Source organism: Notamacropus eugenii, chromosome 1 (genome assembly GCF_028372415.1).
Source record: "Notamacropus eugenii isolate mMacEug1 chromosome 1, mMacEug1.pri_v2, whole genome shotgun sequence".
Classification (NCBI taxonomy): domain Eukaryota; kingdom Metazoa; phylum Chordata; class Mammalia; order Diprotodontia; family Macropodidae; genus Notamacropus; species Notamacropus eugenii.
In genome coordinates, this window is record NC_092872.1 from 329,714,414 (window position 1) to 329,734,675 (window position 20,262).

At 36.0% G+C, this 20,262-nt stretch overlaps 1 pseudogene; it reads left to right on the top strand.

The window, feature by feature from the left end:
• The first annotated feature begins 12,654 nt into the window (after positions 1 to 12,654).
• On the top strand, positions 12,655 to 14,425 carry LOC140525609 (RNA-binding protein 47 pseudogene; annotated as a pseudogene).
• Positions 14,426 to 20,262: the final 5,837 nt, after the last annotated feature.

A 20,262-nucleotide genomic window follows, 5' to 3' on the forward strand; every position in this document is an offset into this window, starting at 1 on the left:
CCTCAATTCAAATTCTTAAAGAAATATTTTCTTCAACAAGCTTTTGGACCTCCTTTTCCATTTAACCAATTCCACTTTTTATGGAGATTTCTCTTCAGTGATTGTTCATGTGTCTTTTTCTATTTGGCCAAATCTTTACCAGACATTCTTCTCATTGGCATTCTCTGTTTTTTAAGTTGTTCTTCAGTATTTTGTGTGTGTATGTGTGTGTGTCTCCTTTACCAACTTGTTGATTCATTTTTTCATTTTTTCTTACATCATTCTCATTTCTCTTCCCAATTTTTCCTTTACCTCTCTTACTTGATTTTCAAAATCCTTGTTGAGCTTTTCCATTGCCTGAGCTAAATTCATATTTGGATGTAGGAGCTTATTCTTTGTTATCTCCTTCTGAGTGTGTGTTTTGATCTTTTCTGTCATGATAGTAACTTTCTATGGTCAGAGTTTTTTTTCTGTTATTTCTCATTTTCCCAGTGTATTACTTGGCATTTAACTCTTTATTAAAGTAGGACTCTGCTTTCAAGTGGAGAGTGCACTGTCCCAAGCTTCAGGGGTTTTGTGTAGCTGTTTTTAGAGGTTGTTCTAGGGAACTGTAAGTTTTCAGTTCTTCCAAGGTGGTATGATCTAAGGAGAAGTTTATACTATTTTCCTGGTCTGTTCCCTGGTCTCTGAGTGATGACAAGCACATTTTTTTTTTATTTGCCTTGGAACTGTGAGGAGATTTCTGGCTTCATAAACTCATGTGTGCTAGTGTTCCTCCTTGTCCTGGGACTGTCTCCCAGGAATAGGAACCTGATTCAAGCATAGGCAAAGCAACTATTCTTCCTTAGTACTTGTAAAGAGACCCTTGTGCTCTCCTTCTGACCCGTTTATGACCTGCATACTGCCTGTGGTCTAAGAGTTCCACAAGCCTCTTCTGCTGATTTAGTGGCTCCCAGGACTTGCTCCTGCTTTTTTATGACTGAGACTGTGCTGGCATAACCTGTGCTGTATTGCACTCCACTCTCACCCTTGTGTGACAGACCTGTCCAGACAACCTTCTAAGTTGTCTTGGACTGGAAAGTTCTTTTACTCATTTTTGTTGGTTTTGTCACTCTAAAATTTGTTTAGAGTCATTTTTAAAGATATTTGGAGGGGTTTAGGGGCAAACTCAGGCACGTCTCTACCTTTACTCTGCCATCTTGGCTCCTCCTTCTTCGATGACCTTTTCTCAGTACTCATTCTGTTTGACCTGTCCTCAGTCTTTTACACTGTTGATCACCCTCCTTTCTGGATAAGAGGAGATAGAAAACTCTCTACATTTTAGGGACACTACTCTCTCCTGGTTTTCCTTCTACATATATGACCACTTCTCTGTCTACTTTGCTGGATCCACATACAGATCATGCCCTCTAATTTTAGGGGTCCCCTCAATATTCTGTTCTTTGGCCTCTTCTCTCTCTGCTCTACTTCACTTGGTGATTTCATCAGCTCCTATGGATTTAATACCATCTCAGTGCTGATGATTCACAAATCTCTCTCTTCTATCCTAACCTCTCTGCAGACTTTCAATCTTGCGTATTCAATTGCCTTTCAGATATCTTGAACTAGACACCCAAGTGGATATTTTAATTTCAACATGCCTACTACCACTCTAGTAGTAGGTTCTCATCAGCTCATGTCTAGGTTATTTCAATAGCTTGCTGGTTTCTCTGCTTGCCTTAAGTTTCTCCTTACTCCAATCCATCTTCCATTTCTCACAACAGTGATTTTCCTAAAGGGCAAAAACATTTTCTTACCTCCTACTCACTAAATTATAGTGGCTTCCTATTACCTACAAGATCAAATACAAAAATCCCCTGTCATTCAAAGACCTTCATAACCTAGTCCTCTTTAACCTTTCCAATCTTCTTATACCTTACTTACTACCATGTACTCTTTGATCCAGTGACTCTATCCTCCTGACTTTTCCATGAAGAAGATACTCTATCTCTTAGTTCTGAGTATTTTCTGTGGCTATCACCCATGCCTGGAACATTCTCCCTCCTCAACTTCACCTACTGACTTTTCTGGTTTCCTTTAGATCCCAACTAAAATCCTGTCTTCTACAGGAAACCATTCTCAACCCCTATTAATTACAGTGCTTTCCCTCTGTTTGTTATTCTCTAATTATCTTGTATATAATTTGTATATATTTGTTTTCATTTTGTCTCCCCTGTTAGATTGTAAACTCCTTGAGGGCAGGAACAGTCCTTTGTCTCTTTTTCTATCCCTAGTGCTTGGCACAGTGTCTGGTACATAATGAGCAGTTAATAAATGTTTACTGGTTGATTGAGTTATATTGCCACTACCATACCTGGGTAGGTACAAAATGAACCATGAACCATAGGGATTAAGATAAGGATAACACTTAAAGTGAGGCAAACTCAGCTTTTTTAGGACCAGAAACAACTGATATACAGATTAAATGCATAAAAACAAAGAACACTTGAATATAACCTTAGAGTAAATGCTATTTGAGTTACCATATATGAGATGATACAATAGAAATATGATTCTGGATAGTTACATTTTAATTTGGTGTATAAATATATAAACAAGTGTTTAAACAATTTAAAATTGTGCCTCATTTGCACAATTATAAACAGCTGAGAGCAATTACAATTTACCATCTAAATCCTTATTTGCATAATTCAAAATGTGAATACTCTTTACTTGGTAAAGACTATAAATAAAATGGAAACTAAAGTTTCATATTATTTGAGTTTCAAGAAAACTTAGAGAAAGTTAAGCTTTTATTGTAAATGTTCTAGTTTAATAATTCTGTTAATTAATTAATTAAATGTGAACCTATTAAAGAAAGATAGTAAGATAAAAAGAACTGGTGTCCTTTACTATTTAACTTTTGAAAAAATACAGAAACTTCAACATGGAACAGATTCATTGAAGATGGATTTGTGAGAGGTTGAGAGAGGGTTTGGTTTTTGTTATTGCTGTTTTATTTTTGCTTTACAAAATGATTTGTAACAGAAATTATACCTATTGTCTCATTTTGAGAGGAAACCCTTGATAAGGAAGTATTTTTTTCCAGATAGGCATCTTCTTTGAACTTATAGTTTTAGAGATTTGCATAGGACACTGAGAAGTTAAGTGACTTTTCTAGGGTTCAGTACACCTCAAAGGTAGAATTTGAACCAAGGTATAAAGGTTATCCTTGTTTGAGGGTAGTTTTCTATCCATGAAGCCATACTGTCTTCTCTATAATAGCTTTCCTTTAAATAGTTAGCTTCTTTCATGCACTCAGGATGTGACTTGCTTTACAAGCATTTAATTTCTGCACAATTTATTCAGTGGTATATCTGAAGTATAAAATAAGGTATACCTCTATGCATAGCCCCAAAATATAGCAACAAAAGATTTAATTTGGGGGGAGACAAGAACTGTAAGCAAACTTTACTTTCCAATTCAGATTGGCACATTCTGTAGTTTAGAATTTCAGAGACTTATCTAGGGTCACTGATCAATCAATTAATCAATCAAAAATTTTAGGCACCTACTATGTGCTACATTGTGCTAATCACGGGGAGTACAAAAAGAGGCAAGAGACAGTTTGGGCTCTCAAGGAGTTCACAATCTAATCATAACAAGTAGACAAATATATACAAAAAAGCTACGTACAAGATAAATAGAAAATAATGAACACAGGAAAGACACTTGAATTAAGAGGTCTTGAGAAAGGTTTCATGTAAAGATAGAATTTTAATTGAGATGTAAAGGAAGTCAGGAAAGCCAATAGAGTTCAGGAGGGACAGCATTCTAGACATGAGGGATGCCCAGAGGAAATTCCCAGAGACAAGAAATGGAGTGTTTTGTTCATAGGACAGCAAGGAGTCCATTGTGACCCTGAATAAGATATAAGAAAACTGGAAAGGCAGAAGGGAAAAGTTATGGAGAGCTTTGAATGCCAAACAAAAGATTTTATTTTTGATCCTGAAGGTGATAAGAATTCACAGGAGTTTCTTGTGTAGGAGATTGAACCTGTGCTTTAGGAAAATCACTTTGGTGGCTGAATAGAGGATATATCTATGGAGTTGAGAGATGTGAGGGAGGCACACTCATCAGTAGGATATTGTAATGATTTAAGTTTAAAGTGATGAAGGCCTACACCAGCATCAGAGAAGAGAAGGGGGTATACATTAGAAATGGGTAAAGGTAAAATCAACAGGCCATGGCAACAGATTGGATATGAGGATTGAGAGACAGGGAACAGTAGAAGATGACACCTGTATTGCAAACACAAAGAATAGGGATTATGGTATTTTCTTTTGTGATTTGTCCTTCGTTCTTGAAAAGGACCACGACATTAGGAAGAGGATGACATCACTTTCAACTGAATTGGACATGAGTGAAAGAAGGTTGTGCAAAGTCACCAGTCTTACTTTCTCCTTTGGAGCCATCTGGATACAGTGGCTAGATCAGGACAACTGGAGATGGCCCCTGTTTTCCTTTATTGTGATAGAGAAGTTAGGAGTTTGGAGGAGGGGAAGAGTTCAGGGCAAAAGATAATGAGTTAGGGTTTGAACATGCCTAATTTAACATGTTTATTAGATATTCAATTCAAAGTTTCTGAAATGCTCTTGGAGATGAAAGATTAGAAGTCAGCAGAGAGTGATTTTTCTCAGAGCCATAAGCCGGTATGCGCTTTGTTATAATACACTGAACTTTTGCTTACTGTTATCCAAACAACTGAAAAGTTCAAACAACTATAATATTTATCAGTGTGCTACATTTAGGAATGAGACAGATGGCTAGTAAAAAAAAAGATAGCATTTAAATAGCATTTTAAGGTTTTAAAATCTCTTTTATATAATCTTTTTTTATCATTATAACAACCCAGTGAGATAGATTTTATTATTGTTTCCATTTTACAGATGAGGAAACTAAAACTTAGAGAGACTTGACCAGGTTAACATAGCTAACTGTCTGGGGTAGAATTTGAACTCAGGTCTTCCTGACTCCAAGTCCATTCTATTTTTCAGTACAATATTAATTAAATTTCCCACATTTCACTGACAGAACTATGCCAAGAGACCTGATGTGCAACATGATGGTCCTATGTGTCTCAATCAAATTTTAATGTATTCAACTCAACCATACAAATAGATCTGTGTCTTCCATAGTGTCATATGCAAATAGGAGCGGCTGGAAGATCTCTACAGAGATTATCCTCTATGTCTCCTACAGAGGATCATCTACAGAGAATTACAGAAAATCAATTATACATATTAAGAGGTTTATATTGGACTTCTTTATTAACAAGCATGTCCAATTAATCAGAATAACCTATTCTTTGATGATTTATTTCTGATAAATGAGGACTTACACATATTTGACTATCTACTACATCTCTTCAATGAGCTAGTAGCTAATGCATCAGTCATTGCCAAATTAGATTGAAATGGAACAGTATGCATTTTTCTATTCCTACCCTCCCTTAAGTCATGTGGAAATTGATCCTAGAGTCATAGGAAAATAGATTTAGGATGTAGAGGTCATGTAGTCTATCTCCTTCATTTTATAGAGAAGGAAACAATTCTATAGACATTAGTGATTTGCCCAAAATCTGACTATTGATACCAAATATACATAGTTCAGCAAAATAAGTTCTCAAATTGGCCACATCCAAAACTATATGTCACCTTCTGTATTTTAAGTACAACACCACTCTAATCTCAGTCAGTTAACAAGCACTTATTAAGCATCTATTATTTGCCAGACACTGTATTAAGAGTTGCGAATACAAAAAATACTCAACACGATCAACTTGCTATCAAGGAGTTCATAGTCTGATAGGGTAAACAACATACAAACAATTTCACATAAGCGAGATAGATCGATATGTAGACGTGTGTGTGTGCATACAGACATATATGTGTGTATGCATATACATATATACACATGCACATATATGATTAAACATGTTATAGTATATGAATATATGTATGATATGACTATATGAATATACTACTCATATACTACATAGTGTGTATATAAGTGTATATATACATATATATGTATATGAATAAATGAATGAATGAATGAATTAGAGATGATCAGTAGAAGGAAGACACTAGCATTAAGGGAGATCATGAAAAGTTTCTCACAGAAGTTTGGGTTTTAGGCAAAACCTGAAGGAAGTGGGTTAGTAGAGATGAGGAGAGGGAACATTCCAGGCATGGGAAACAGCCAGTGAAAATGCACAAAGCCTAGAGATGGAATGTCTTAGGTATAAGGGAGAAAAGTAAAATTAATTTTTATTTTAAACTACGTTTGTAAAATATCAGAACCCAAATACGTAAATGAAGTTTGATGTGCCTATTGTAAAGACAAGTGTAAATTCAGTTTCTTTTGTGAAAATGAAATAAAAAGTCCTGAATTTCAGGATATGCTCCTGGATTTCAGTAAAGTGCCATATTCAATCCCCTGGATTCATAATTTACCATTACATTGTTTTTCTCAATAAAGGTGTTATTTTCTAAATTGGTCACTTCACTCTGTATCAGTTCATAGAAGTCTTCTTAGTTTCATTTGAGAACATCTATTTTTGTAATTTTTATGGTGTAATAATATTCCAATACATTCATATACTATAATATGCTTAATCATTCCTCATTTCAATCCTTAGTTGCCAGGTTGGGGTTACTACAAAAACAGCTGCTATAAATAGTTTTTTACTTAGAAGTCCTTTTCATTTTCCTTAGATCTTTTTTGGGGTATTGGCCTAATAGTGGTATAACTGTGTCAAGGGGTATGCACAGTTCAGTAACATTGGGGGCATAGTTTTGGCTGTCTCTATGACCAACAGCACAAAAGTGTGCCTATCTTAAAGCAACCCCTCTAATATTTGTCTCCTTTGCCTTCTTTGTCAATCTGTGAGGTTTAAGGCAGAGTTTCTTTATTTGGAATTCTCTAATTATTAGTGATTTAGAACATTTTTTCAGAGGGTTGCTGGTAATTGTGATTTCTCCTTTGAAAAATTGTCACCATGTATCCTTTCACCATAATCTATTGGAGAATGTCTTTTCGTCTTATAAAATTGAATCTGTTCATTATATATCTTAGATTTGAACCCTTTATCAGAGAAACTTGTTACATCTTTTCTAGTTACCTGATGTTCTTATCATTTTAACTGCATTAGATTTGTATATTCAAAAACTTTAAAATTTTAAACAATAAAAATTGTCTATTTTATCTTTTGTTATACTCTGTATCACATTTTGGTCATGATCTCTTCCCTATCCATGATATGAAAGCCAGTTTCTTCTTTGCTTCTCTAATTTGCTTATATTATCACCATTTATATCTCAGCCATATGTCTATTTAGAGTTTGTCTCAAGATGTTGGTTTATACCAAATTTCTGCTAAACTCCTTCCAAATTTTCCCAAGAGTTTTTGTTAAACAGTGAGCGCTTACTCCAGTAACAAGAGCCTTTGGGTTTATTGAACACTTAACTATTCTGTTTGTTTCTATGTGTTGTGTAACTAACCTTTTTCACTAACTGATCTCTGTATTTTCAACTATTACCTAGTCATCTTAGTGATTATTACTTTATATTACAGTTTGAGATCTGGTTTTCTTCCTTTTTCTTCTTATTTTTTAAGTTATTAACCTTAAGGTTCTTGAATTTTTGCTTCTCATGAATTTTATTTTTTCTTTCCCTATAAAATGATTGTTTGGCAACATAATTGTACAACACTGAATATGTAACTAAATTTAAGTGTTGTTCAATCACTTCAATCATATCTGACTATTTGTGATCCTATTTGGAGTTTTCTTAGGAAAGGAACTGGAGTGCTTTGCCATTTCCTTCTCCAGCTCATTTTACAGATGAACAAACTGAGTCAAACAAGGTTAAATCAAACAAGGCTAAATGACATGTTGAGGGTAACACAACTAATAAGTGCCTGAGGACATATTTGAACTCATAAAAATGAGTCTTCCTGACTCCAGACTCAGCACTTTATCCACTGTGCCATCTAACTGAGCCAAGATTAGGTAATATTGTCATTTTAATTATTTCGTTTCAATCTACTATTAAGCAAAGAATATTTCTTCAATTATTTAGAACTGTCTTTATTTTTGCAAAAAAGAGTTTGTTGTTGGAGAGCAAAGACTGTCTATTGAGACTTTCATCTTGCATCCCCAGGGCCTAGAACAGAGTTTAATTAAAAAATAATTTTTAATTGTTCAGGCTATTATCATCTACTTTATGTAAGACGCTTTTTCACTTAAGAGAATAAACATTACAAAGGGTCACAGGAGCAAAAAATGGACAGAAAGCAGCTGGTATACAAGAAAACCTGCCCTGGACTCCTTGGCTCTTACAAAAGGAATCGATGGACAGGAAAGGACCTTCAAAGCTTATCTAATTCTCTCTCCCTGAAATGGATTACTATCACCTCCATCCTCTAGAGATGTATATATTGATACTAGTATAGTAGATTCACATGCTGCTTTATTCAAACAATTAAATTCAGCAAATATTTATTAAGTACCTACTATCTGTTAAGCATCACATAGAAAAAAATGAATCAGCTGCTACTATCTAGGAGCTTACATTTTGTTTTCCTGATTTTTTTAAGTTTTACTTTTCTAGGAACATGAATTTCTAGCTGTCATTGTCATTTTAATCACTTGATTATAATCAAACTACATATTATTTTGTTTCTACTTTCTTCTCTCTGTTCATTGCATATATTTCTACTTATATCTTCTCTCAATAATATTCCAATAATTCATATATTGAAATTTTTTAATCATTCCCTACTTGATAGATTCTTAATTTGTTTCCAGTTTTTTCCTTAATATATATCTACAATTTAAAACATTTCCAAAATCTTTTAAGTTTTTTAGCTTTTTTTTTTCTAAGCAATGATAACTTTAAATTTCAAATAAATGGTTCAGGTTCAATTCCATTATGAGAGTCAGTTTTTGGTATGGATTCCTGGAATAACTGAACCCCTCTTTCTTACTGACTGTCTATTTTATTCTAGTTGTTGTGAAACAGCTATGGAGGGGTAGATATTAGGGATTCTAAAACTGTACATGTTAACAATATATACTGAAAATAAATTCTGTACCTCTTTGTTTCCTAATTGTACTTTTCTTTTTTAATCAGAAAGGATCAACATGAGCATTTTATGGTGTCTGTGAGTGTGGACCCAGTTAAGTCATAAAAGGGCACCCTGGTGAGGAAATTCTGCAGGGGCATAAACAGTGAATTTCTCATATGTCCAGCACCCCAGAACTGGGACTCAAAACACCACACTAGCTCAGTGACTACCAAAGGTCACAACCTTTATTGGATAAGGCAGGCAGAATAGAGTTGAATACTATTTACAGTGAGATGGTTTGAAAAAAATTAACTTCCATGTCACCTTCTAGTCAAATCTTCTTTTACTTCTAGTTTTTCCAAGTGAGTTGATCAATAAAGAGCTCACTAAGTTGTCATTGTCATCATTCTCATCCTCATCATCACTATCATCATCATGACATATTCTATTTTACTGGCTATTTTCCAAAGATTTTATAAACATTCCTCCTTTTTTATAAATAATTATTGATTTTCTTTTAGCCCTCATAGTGTACCCATCAGGGTCTTGAGAGAATTAAAGGTTTGAAACAGTCCCTGGAAGACAAATGGAGACAAATAAAAGGATAAATTTAGAGATGAATGGAATTACAGAATATAACAGTTCCCTCATTTTTCCAGTTGGCTTCAATTTAGTCTTCCATATGAAGATCATCGAAGTTGTAAATAGAATTACAGAATCAGAAATTGTTTCTTTCTGTTTCCTTCTCTAATTGAAACTATCTCTGAAAGTTGTTTAAAAGGGTTTTCAGACTTCTTAGACCATTTTTTTCCACCTGACATTTTTTTGACTCCATTGTAGGAACCACTACAGTCACAACTTTGCTATCATCCAGCTGTGGAAACTTACACATCTAGTATCAGAAAGATTGGTACCTCAGGCAAAAGCCTTGGGCTACTCAAAATGGAGATTCTGAAAGGACCAGGGTATCAATTGCTATACTAAACACTGAGACAAGTGCAAATTCCACAAGAGCAATACGTTCTGAGGAATCTCAGGGGTAAGGGAGATCACAAAAGATGGTTTAATTTTCTCTTTTCCTTTAATTCTTTTTTATTTTTATGAACTTGACAAATATCTTCCAATACAAATATTTCCCTCTACAAAGAACAGAACTAGAAGCACACATGAAGCAGGGAATATCAGCTATGTATATGTAGCATGTTTGCTATGGCTCTCTCTCTCAGGTCCAGGCAGATGATACTTGCTCCTTAAGATTCTAGGGTACCTTGGAGGATTGAGGGGATCCTTCTCTCTAGTACTCTTGTCTTAAGCTCTAACCAGATGTTCTTCCCATTGTTAGGAGCCAATGCCTAGTGTCCCAGCTTAAATTAACTAACATCAGGTAGAATTTACAAAGATATTTTTACGTCAAAGATAAAACAAGAACAAAACATGAATACTTTCCCTAATACTATAGGGACCATAGGGACTCCCTTATATAACTTAGCTCATTTCTTACATATTTTCAATCCAAAAAAGTTCATATCCAAAGACAGTATCATTGCTGGATGAGCCTTTGTCTCAGCTAGACTATGCTGGACTGGGGTGCCAAAGATCACTCCCAAAAGGCTACTACTTAATCCTTGGAACACTAAGACTGAAATGACTGCAGACCTTGACTCTGGAATCCCTGGATGCCAAAGGAGGCTCTATTCCTTTTATTCTTCAGAGCATCATTTCTCTACTGGCATCAAATCTGGAATGCTAGGATGACAAGGTATCCCGTGAACCTTTCAAATTTATAGCTGTAGTATCACCTCCCTTCAGTGGTCACTGTGAATGAAGAATTCATTGACTTTCCTTCAAGAACACTGAGGTAAAGAAAGTAGCTGAAAATGGTGGGACTTTTTGAATGCTTCTACAAAGCAGTTATGTGATTAGCTGATCAGAACCATTTCAGAATGTTCAAGAATATCTGACAGTCTTTCCAAGGCATTTCTGTTCTGTGTCATCATTACCCTCCAGGTAGTAGACTCTATAGAGAGAGACTCTATTAGAGACATTGTACATGTGGCAGACTCTTTACATAGAGCATGGAGCTTTGTTGTGATGTGTGTATACATGTGTGTGTGTGTTTTAAATTTAACATGGTTATTCCAACAGTGTTCTTATTGTTTCTTCCACTTCTAAACTTTCTGTACTCTTCTGATTATTGTTTAATGATCCATTGATGATCTTTTCTTTCTTTGCTTCATTTTTTAAGGTTCACTATCACTACCTCCTCCCCACCTCTAAAAAGAGCTCCCTTATGCATGGCAACACCTATCCCCAAAATCCATTCATTGGTTACATCTGAAAATGTGTTTCTAATTCTGAACTTCTATTTGCTTAGCTTTCTGACAAGAGGTGGAAGATACAATTCCTCATTAGTGTTATGGAATCCTGATTTGTCACTATACACATCATAACTTATTTTGCTTTCCAATTGTTTTCCTGTTGTAGTCATTGTAAAAATTGTTCCCATGGTTCTTTTTACTTCACTCTGAATTAGTTAATACAAGTCCTCCCAGGTTTCCCTGAATCATTTTTTTAAGAAACAACAAAATTTCATTTTGTTCATATATCGTATTTTGTTTAGTCATTATCTAATTGATAAGAAACCATTTTGTTCCCAATTTTTTACTGTAACATAAAAAACAAAATAATAGTGCTATCAGTAGTTGTGTACACATAGGTCCTCTTTCTTTTATCTCTTTGGGATGTAAGCTCAGAAGAGATATACAATTGCTGGTGATTTACTTTCCTGCATGTATGAACCAATTCCTAGTTCTACCAAAAGGGCATTAGTGATCTTGTCTTCCCACAGATCCTTCAACATGTTTTTATTTTCATTTTTAATTATTTCTACCAATCTGATGTAAGTGAATCGTTTTAATTTTCATAATGTCTTTAGTCTTTTATTATTGATGATTTGGTTATTTTTGATGTGCTTGTTCATAGCTTGATTTCATTTTTTAAGAATTAACTATTCCTGTTCTTTGACCTATTCTTTATGGGACAGCTAGGTGGCACAATACTTAAAGCACTAGGCTTATAATCAGGAATCCTTGTGTTTCTGAGTAAACATTTGGACTCAGCTACTTACTAACTGTGTGACCTTGGACAAGTCACTTAGTTGCCTCATCTGTAAAATGAACTATGAAAAGAAATGGAAAACCACTCCAGTATCTTTGTCAAGAAAACCTCAAAATGGGGATGGTGAGGGTAGGGGGATGACCTGATAAGAACAAAAGAGAGGATTTGAATCTTTTTTTTTTTTTTTTGATGATGATGATCGTTTTTTGCTCCCTTTCTAGATACCAGATGCAACTTTAGGTCACAACCTGTTAAAATGAAGTTCCACTTCTGAAAGCCTCATCAATGCCTTGCTGACAATGAATCAGTACAGGTCATGGGTTTCTCCCAGTGACACCCATTCCTGCATGGCTTCAAGACAGCAGTGTCTGGAGGACCCCACTATTCACAGAGACTCCCTGCTTGACTCTCATTCTTCTCTGGATCTCCTCCATCTCAGAGGTGAATACTTTATTTCATCAAGTTTTGAATGATTTAGACATAATGACAGCAGAACATTCCATTACAACAATGAGCATTGATTCCACTAACATGCCAAAGTTCCTGAAGTTATAGCTGGAGCACGTAATGAGTCTGCCTTCCTGACCCTCATGGAGCATACAGGTTATAGTATGATGCAGGAGAATGAGCAACACAAGTATGGTGCACCTCCCCCAGGTTGGGAAGGGTTGCACCCCCCACATGGCTCCAAGATCTTCATAGGCAAAATTCCCTGAGATGTATATAAAGATGAGCTGATACCAGTATTTGAGTCAATTGGGCATATCTATGAGATTCAGCTGATTATGGACTTTGTTGGGAAGAACTGTGACTATACTTTTGTTATTTACATTCACATGCATAAAGCCAAGTGGGCCATGCAGGAACTGAACACTTATGAAATTAGACCAGGTTGACTTCTAGGAGTCTGTTGCAGAGTGGATAACTGTAGACTATTCATCAGTGGCATCCCTAAGATGAAAAATAGAGAGGAGATACTGGAAGAAATCTCTAAAAGTTAAATCTCTAAAGACACTATTGTGTATGCAAGTACATCAGATAAGATGAAGAACAGGGGATTTGTATTTGTGGAGTGTAAGAGCCATAGAGCAGTGGCCATGGCCAGGAGAAAGCTCATGTCTAGAAGAATCCAGTTGTGGGGACACCAGATTGCAGTGGACTGGGTAGAGTCAGAGATGGATGTTGATGAAGATATCATGGAAACCGTTAAGATCCTCTATGTGAGATATCTGATGAGTGAAACAACTGAAATGATCAAGAAGAGCTTTGGTCATTTTAATCTTGCTTGTGTAGAGCGAGCATGCATTCGTTCACTTCACCAGTTGGGAGGATGCCATAAACGCTATGAACAGCCTCAATTGTAACCAGACCTGAAGGTTCATGTCTTGGAGTTCCTTTTCCAAGCCAGTGGGAAACAGCAGTACACACACTATCAGAAGGCAGCCAAAGGAAGTGTAATAACAGAAATTATACCTCAGCAGCCTAATATGTTTACTCATGTGACCCTCTATGTGTTAGCCTAGTGCAGCTATCCCTACAATGCTGTGTTTGGGCCCAACAGAGATTATTTTGTGAAAGTAGGGAGCATAAGAGGCCAAGGGCAAGGGGCAGCTGGTAACAGAACCCCAGGCCTAGGAGATCTTACATTAGGGGATACTCTGCAGGCCCTAACATATATAGCCAATATCATGAAGGGAAAAGAAAGCAGCAAGAAAGAGGATATGATCTTGTACTGAAATTGGAATTATCTACTGTTAGTCTAGTTGCTATTGAACCCAGTACAGTGGCTATCTCTGCAATTGGGGCCCAGTATTCCATGTTTCAGGCAACCCTTGCTCCCAAGATGCTGGAATATGACAAAATCCATATAATGGAACATATGCACAACCCCATGGCAGCACAAGTAGATCCAGCCAGTGCTGTTGCATTTGCTGCTTCTATTATCATACCAGCTGTTTCAACCTGTCTACCTTTCCAGGGCCACCCAATAGCTCCTGTATACACAGTGGCTCTGAATGTACAAAGAATTCCCATGGCTGGGATCTATGGTGTCAACTATGTCCTGTTTGCTGCTCCTGCCACAGCAACACAAGCCACACTACAGAAGAATGCTACGGACAAAACTGACGTTTATGGAGGTGATGATGGCTACATACCTCAATCATTTCTTACTGCTACTATTCTGCTTCCCATATATGATATCTATAAGACATATTGAGATTGAGGGGGGGTCATGAAAACAAATAAAAAAGCACTGAAGGAACGCTTTACTATTTATGAAGAGAGTATCTACTGCAGAAGAACATGTTTGAACTTCAGTAAATATATGTAAAACCCTGAAAGTGAAAAATGCTATAAAACGTTAATGATGAAACATTTTACACTCATGAAGTCACTAGTTTCTGTGACTTTTAAAGTGAATACACCTGTATTCTAACATTTCTCAGAGAGTTCAACTTATGATGCCTTGATACGATCCTCTACTCACATGTATACACTACTAGTTTTATAAAGGGTTTTTTCAGTAATCATATTTTTGGCATGAAGGTTATTTTCTTAACTTCTGTACTCCAGAGATGTTTATTTTGTAGTGCCTTTAATAAATATTTTGACTATGTATGTATGTATGCATGTGTATGTATTTATATATAAATACACATATATATGCATGTATGTATGTATATATATCTTAAGAAGAACATCCATGCAGCTATGTAATATTTTGAAAAGATAAATTAAATATTTAAAGATACAAAAAAGTAGTACAAAAAAGATTTTTAAAAACCCACACACATAACTCTGAGTACTTATTTAAAAATAATCCTGGAAAGTACAATTTTAAGATGAGTGAAGTCACTGTGTTTTTGCTCCCCATTGGAATGATGGAACCATCTAAGACACATTCTCTTTTTGACAGAAATTGAAACAAATTCTCCTTCATCAAGGAGGAAGTGACCTCAGATTTCTGAGAGATTTCTTAGATATATATCTGTCCCACCTATCTATGCTCTTCCTCATTTTCCATTTACCTTTGACCTCCAAAACTGGACAATATGGACAGTTGATGAGTGAGCTGTTAGAAACAAAGAAAAAGTACTGAGTACTCAACTCAACTACTTTTTTGGTGGCATCTTTTTATCTGTGCTTTGATGCATTTGCTGAAGCAGGATTTTTTATAGAACACGCAAGGGAGTTCCTCTACGTAGCTTGTTCATCCTCCAGGCCAAAATTTTATTTCTTTTTCAATTCCCCTGAATTTTGTTTGCTTTGAAATTTGAAATTTTGACATTTGAAAAAGTGACAGAGAATGTACCTTTAATTGTAGACAAGATCCAAAGGAGTTCTTGTCAGCTAGAAAGTTATGCTTTGTTTACTTGTAGTCTTGTGATCGTGTTTCATGCTAAATTTCTACTGTAGTTGGGAGTATTATATTTGTAAAACAAGACTTTCCTCCACTCACTATGCAAAAGTAACTTCCACTTAAGTGAGCTAAATTTGGGAAAGCACATCCAGGAGGAGGGAAAACTTGTAGGAGTTTTCAAATTAAGTTGTTTTATGTTGCAAAAAGTGCATGGTGTATGTTCTACCAGAAAATGAAACCATTTTATTTCAATGTTGTTAGTAAGGTTGGGTTTTTTTGTTATTGTTTTTGTTTCTATTAGGAAGTAACGTTATTATTTTACTGTTATGTGGCCTGTTTAAAGGTTTTTATTCAGCATACTAAATGTAAAATACAGTAAAATGTTGATTCTCACCCATTTTATGAACTGTATCATTTTTATTAGAAAACTTGAGAAAGTGATGTGTGCAATAGGTAAAGAATAAGCAGTTACGTTTTTATGTCATGTTTTGGATCCACAATATCTTTCCGCCCACTGAATTTTTTCTGGTGATTGTATGAAATTTAATTCTGGACAGAATGCAGGATCACTCCATTAACAAATATAGATTAAAATATTCCCAAATTCTTATTTTCTCATCTTCTGATGGGAAGGGTTTTTTATATATAAAAATATTTATTCAACTATTCCACAAAATATTGAGTGTTAAGTGTTGCCTTTATACATTCTTAGCATTCTTTTCCATGAATTTGAAAACAACACTTAGAGAATACAGCAATTATACAATGTTCTAAAAACATCTGGAAACCTGCATCCTAACCCTAGCCTATTATAATAAATAATAAATTGAGATTTTATTTGGGCCAGATCTTCATCCTCTGAAATAGTGGAAGAAATATTCTCTGTAGCTGGCAATGGCGAAAAAAAAGGAAGAAGAAGAAAAGGTATCTTATCTTGGCAAGTACTAAACCACCTTAAAACTGATATTGTTCACATAACCATTTAGATATCAATGACTCTTCTATCTCTGGTCTATTTGTACCTGTTGTTTCAAAATCATTTCATGTACACTACTGAGGGAAATTTATAATGAAATGAGAAGTTCTATGGGTTTTTTTTTTTTTGCTGTTGTTGTTGTTTTTAGGTTAATAACAAACTAGACCAAAAGGTTTAGTGTGACATATTTTTGAATGTAGGTGTAGTTTAGTTATTATCTTTACTTTCTGCAATACAGTAACATATCCTGTTGGGAGAGATAACATAAGATTTATAGACAACATATTTTAAAAAGATATCAGAAAGGGTGCTGTGCTCTATGAGCAAAGCAGAATTGAGACAACACAAAGTAAATGTAGGATGCGCAAATTTGGAGTATCCACCCTAAATGTTCACATGGACTATCTGTGCCCAACCATGTGGTAGAGCATTCCAAGCTCATATTGGTCTGATCAGCCACATTCAAACACACTGAAACTTCACTTTACCATAGTGATATCATTTTGGTCCTCTTTGAAAACAAAGGACAACGACCAGCCAACCATATAAAAAAGACATACAAAGGGATTTGGGGATGAGGGCACTAAATTGTGAGGATCAAAAAAAATTTCATGACTTTTTGACATGAAACAGATGACCAGGATCTTGACTAAAATTGGGAATTCTAAAAAGTAGAAAACAGGAGGAATGTGTTCCAGCACATGGAGGACAGGCAGTTTAAAGTCATAGATATGGGAAATATAGAATTGTGTATAAGGAAGAGTATGAAGGCCAGTTTTATTTAACTATGGAATAGGTGGCTAAGTGGCATAGAAGGTAGAGTAGTGGTTGTGGAGTAAGGAAGATCCATCTTCCTCAGTTCAAATCTGGCCTCAGACACTTATTACCCTGGGCAAGTCAATGGTAGAGCAGGAGAAGGAAAAAACGTACCACTCCAGTATCTTTGCCAAGAAAACCCTGAGAGTCACGAAGCCTCAAACACAGCTGAACAACAGAAGAGTATGTAAAGAGGAGTAATGTATAAAGGAAAGATGCAGTCAGGTTGTGAAGTGCTTTGAATGCTAAACTGAGTTAGGTAACAAGTGTTTCACAGTTAACACACAAGGGGCATTGGAGTTTTCAAACTCTGGGCTCGAAATGTTCACTCTTGATCTGGTCAGACAGCTTCAGAGAGGTTAAATCTTTACTCTAATCTAGTCTTCTCAAAGGATTGCTGATAATGGGAGCACCAATTCCTACAGCATTCCCTAATCACCCTTCTCCCAAAGGCTACGAGCAAGGGGAGCAACTACTCCTACATCTCGATGGGATCAATTGAGATGGGCACAAATTGTGCCCTCTCTTAAGTCCCCTCAAGCCTCAGTGGGGGTCAGTTGAAGCACACATAGCATTACACTGTCATATTACCCTATGGATTCCCCTTGAGCCCTAATAGGGATCAGTCAAGGCATACACGGTTCCCCCCTCACTGATCAGACACACTTGCTTTATAGGGTAACAGACAAAGAAGGCATCTTGCCAACATGAAGCTTACAGGTTAGCTTTAGCAATGACCTCATTCTTCTCAGGTGTAGTAAATATCACATTATGTCACCCCATATCTCACAGCACTGCCTCAGTAGGACTGTCTATCACTATGATGCTAGGAATTACTATTTTGGATCCTTGGGGCTATTTTGGAAGTTATATCTAACATCTGGAAACTAGATATTACCGTGACCATGACCCTGAGAAACTCAGCTCTCAAAAGGATAACAAAATTTTCCTTACATACAATAAGCAACTAGTAACTTTACTAGGTCTCTTTGGGCCTACTATATGATTACTTAAGAAGGGTGGAACAGCTAAGGAGAGCTCCTCATCCCTCTAGAAAGATAGAAAGATGGAAAGAAAGAGAGAGAGGGAGGGAGGGAGAGAGAGAGATCTCTGATTCCTTGACCCACTGCAAAAGGAAGAGAGGCAATGCAGAGAAAGAAGAGACAGAAATCTTCTGTTCTCCTAGTCTATAGGCAGAGGAAAGAGTGAGAACAGAGAAAAGCACATGGTGCTTGCATGAGCAACTGAGGAAAAAGAGAAAGAGAGTACAAAAGTAGAACCAAGTTTCTGCTTTTCCCCATCATCCAGATGGTAGGGTGAGAATAAGTTCCAGATTAAAAATAACCCCAGAAGACCTATGTTATGAATGTTTCCCTACAACATGTGACCAAGTCAGTTCACATTCCAAGATTCCTGATCTTCAACACCTTTCCACTGAAGAGAGAGAGCAATATGTTATCTTCTACATTCCAAGTTCTACTATTTCTGAAGGTCAGTGGAGAACCTTTTCAAAGGAAAGAGTTAGTTTTGAGTCAAGGAGGCCCAATTTTATTAAAAAATTGAAGATCACTGTCCTGAGAATTCTTAGCCATAGGCCAAGAGAGAGGAGCAAGTCATTCTGCAATGGCCTTTTAATTGGACTCCCTGACTCAAAAAGCTAGAAAATAATTTGATGTCAGTTTTAAATTACAACATGGGCAAGGACTGTTGAGTAGACAGTCTCTTAGCATAAGGTCTAAAACAATAATAGCACATATACCTCTGACCAGAAATATAATACTGGAGATTAAGGAAAATTAAACATGATCTAACAAATAAAAATTTGGCCTGGAAATCAGCAAGCTTTGAGATATACTCTTAACCCAGCACCCACGTCCCAACTTTCATGACCCTCAAGGTCTTCTTCAATACCATAGCCATATTATGTCACTAACCTCCTAAGTAAGTTCCCTAACTCCTAGAGGTACACCTCCTCTTGTTCCTACCTGCTGTCAGTGTATTTCCTGGGACTTTATAGGGCACAACATTACCACCTGCCATGAGAACAAACCACCAGAGAGATCCTAGAATGATACAATCAGTCTTTCTCAAAAGACCTTTCTCCATCCACAGATACTCTGCCTTTAATTAATGCCTAATTGTTAGCATACTTGCACCCTTTTGTATTCTTCCCATCCTAGTGAATCAGAACCTATGTTTGCCAATGTATAAACCCTACTTTCCATTCTTAGTCCATCCACTTCAAGCTTATGCATCCAATGTCCTTCTCCAAATCTATCCACCTCTTCCACTAAGAATATGCTTGCTCCATAATTAACAAACTTTCTTTCACCTAGAACCTTGTCCTTTCTCTCTTCTATATTCAGGCACTCACTAAAACTCCATCTTGATAGTACGTACTTTTTTTTTTCAATTAGCAAAAATCTACCTTCTCTCCCTCCTACCCCTCAGTTAAGAAAGAAATTTTGAAAAAGCAAAATTATTATAAAACATATATCATCACACAAAACAAATTTCTGCATTGGCATTGAGTAAAATGAATATGTGTGTGTGTATGTGTGTGTGTGTGCATGTGTGTGATTCTACCTCTGAGTATTCCACTTCTCTATCAGGAGATAGGTAGTATGCTTTAATAATAGTCATCTAGAATTGCGATAGTTTATTACGCTGATCAGAATTCCTAAGTTTTCAAAGTTGTTTGATGATATAGTAGAGTTGCCTTTCTACAAATTATGCTCTTGATCACTCTCACTTTCTTCTGTAACTCTGAACATATATTAGTTCATACCAGTCTTCCTAGGTTTCTCTGAATCCATCCAAGGTATAATTTCTTATGGCACAATAATATTCCACCATATTCAAATATCATAACTTGTCCATTCTCCAATTTGTTAGCATTCCT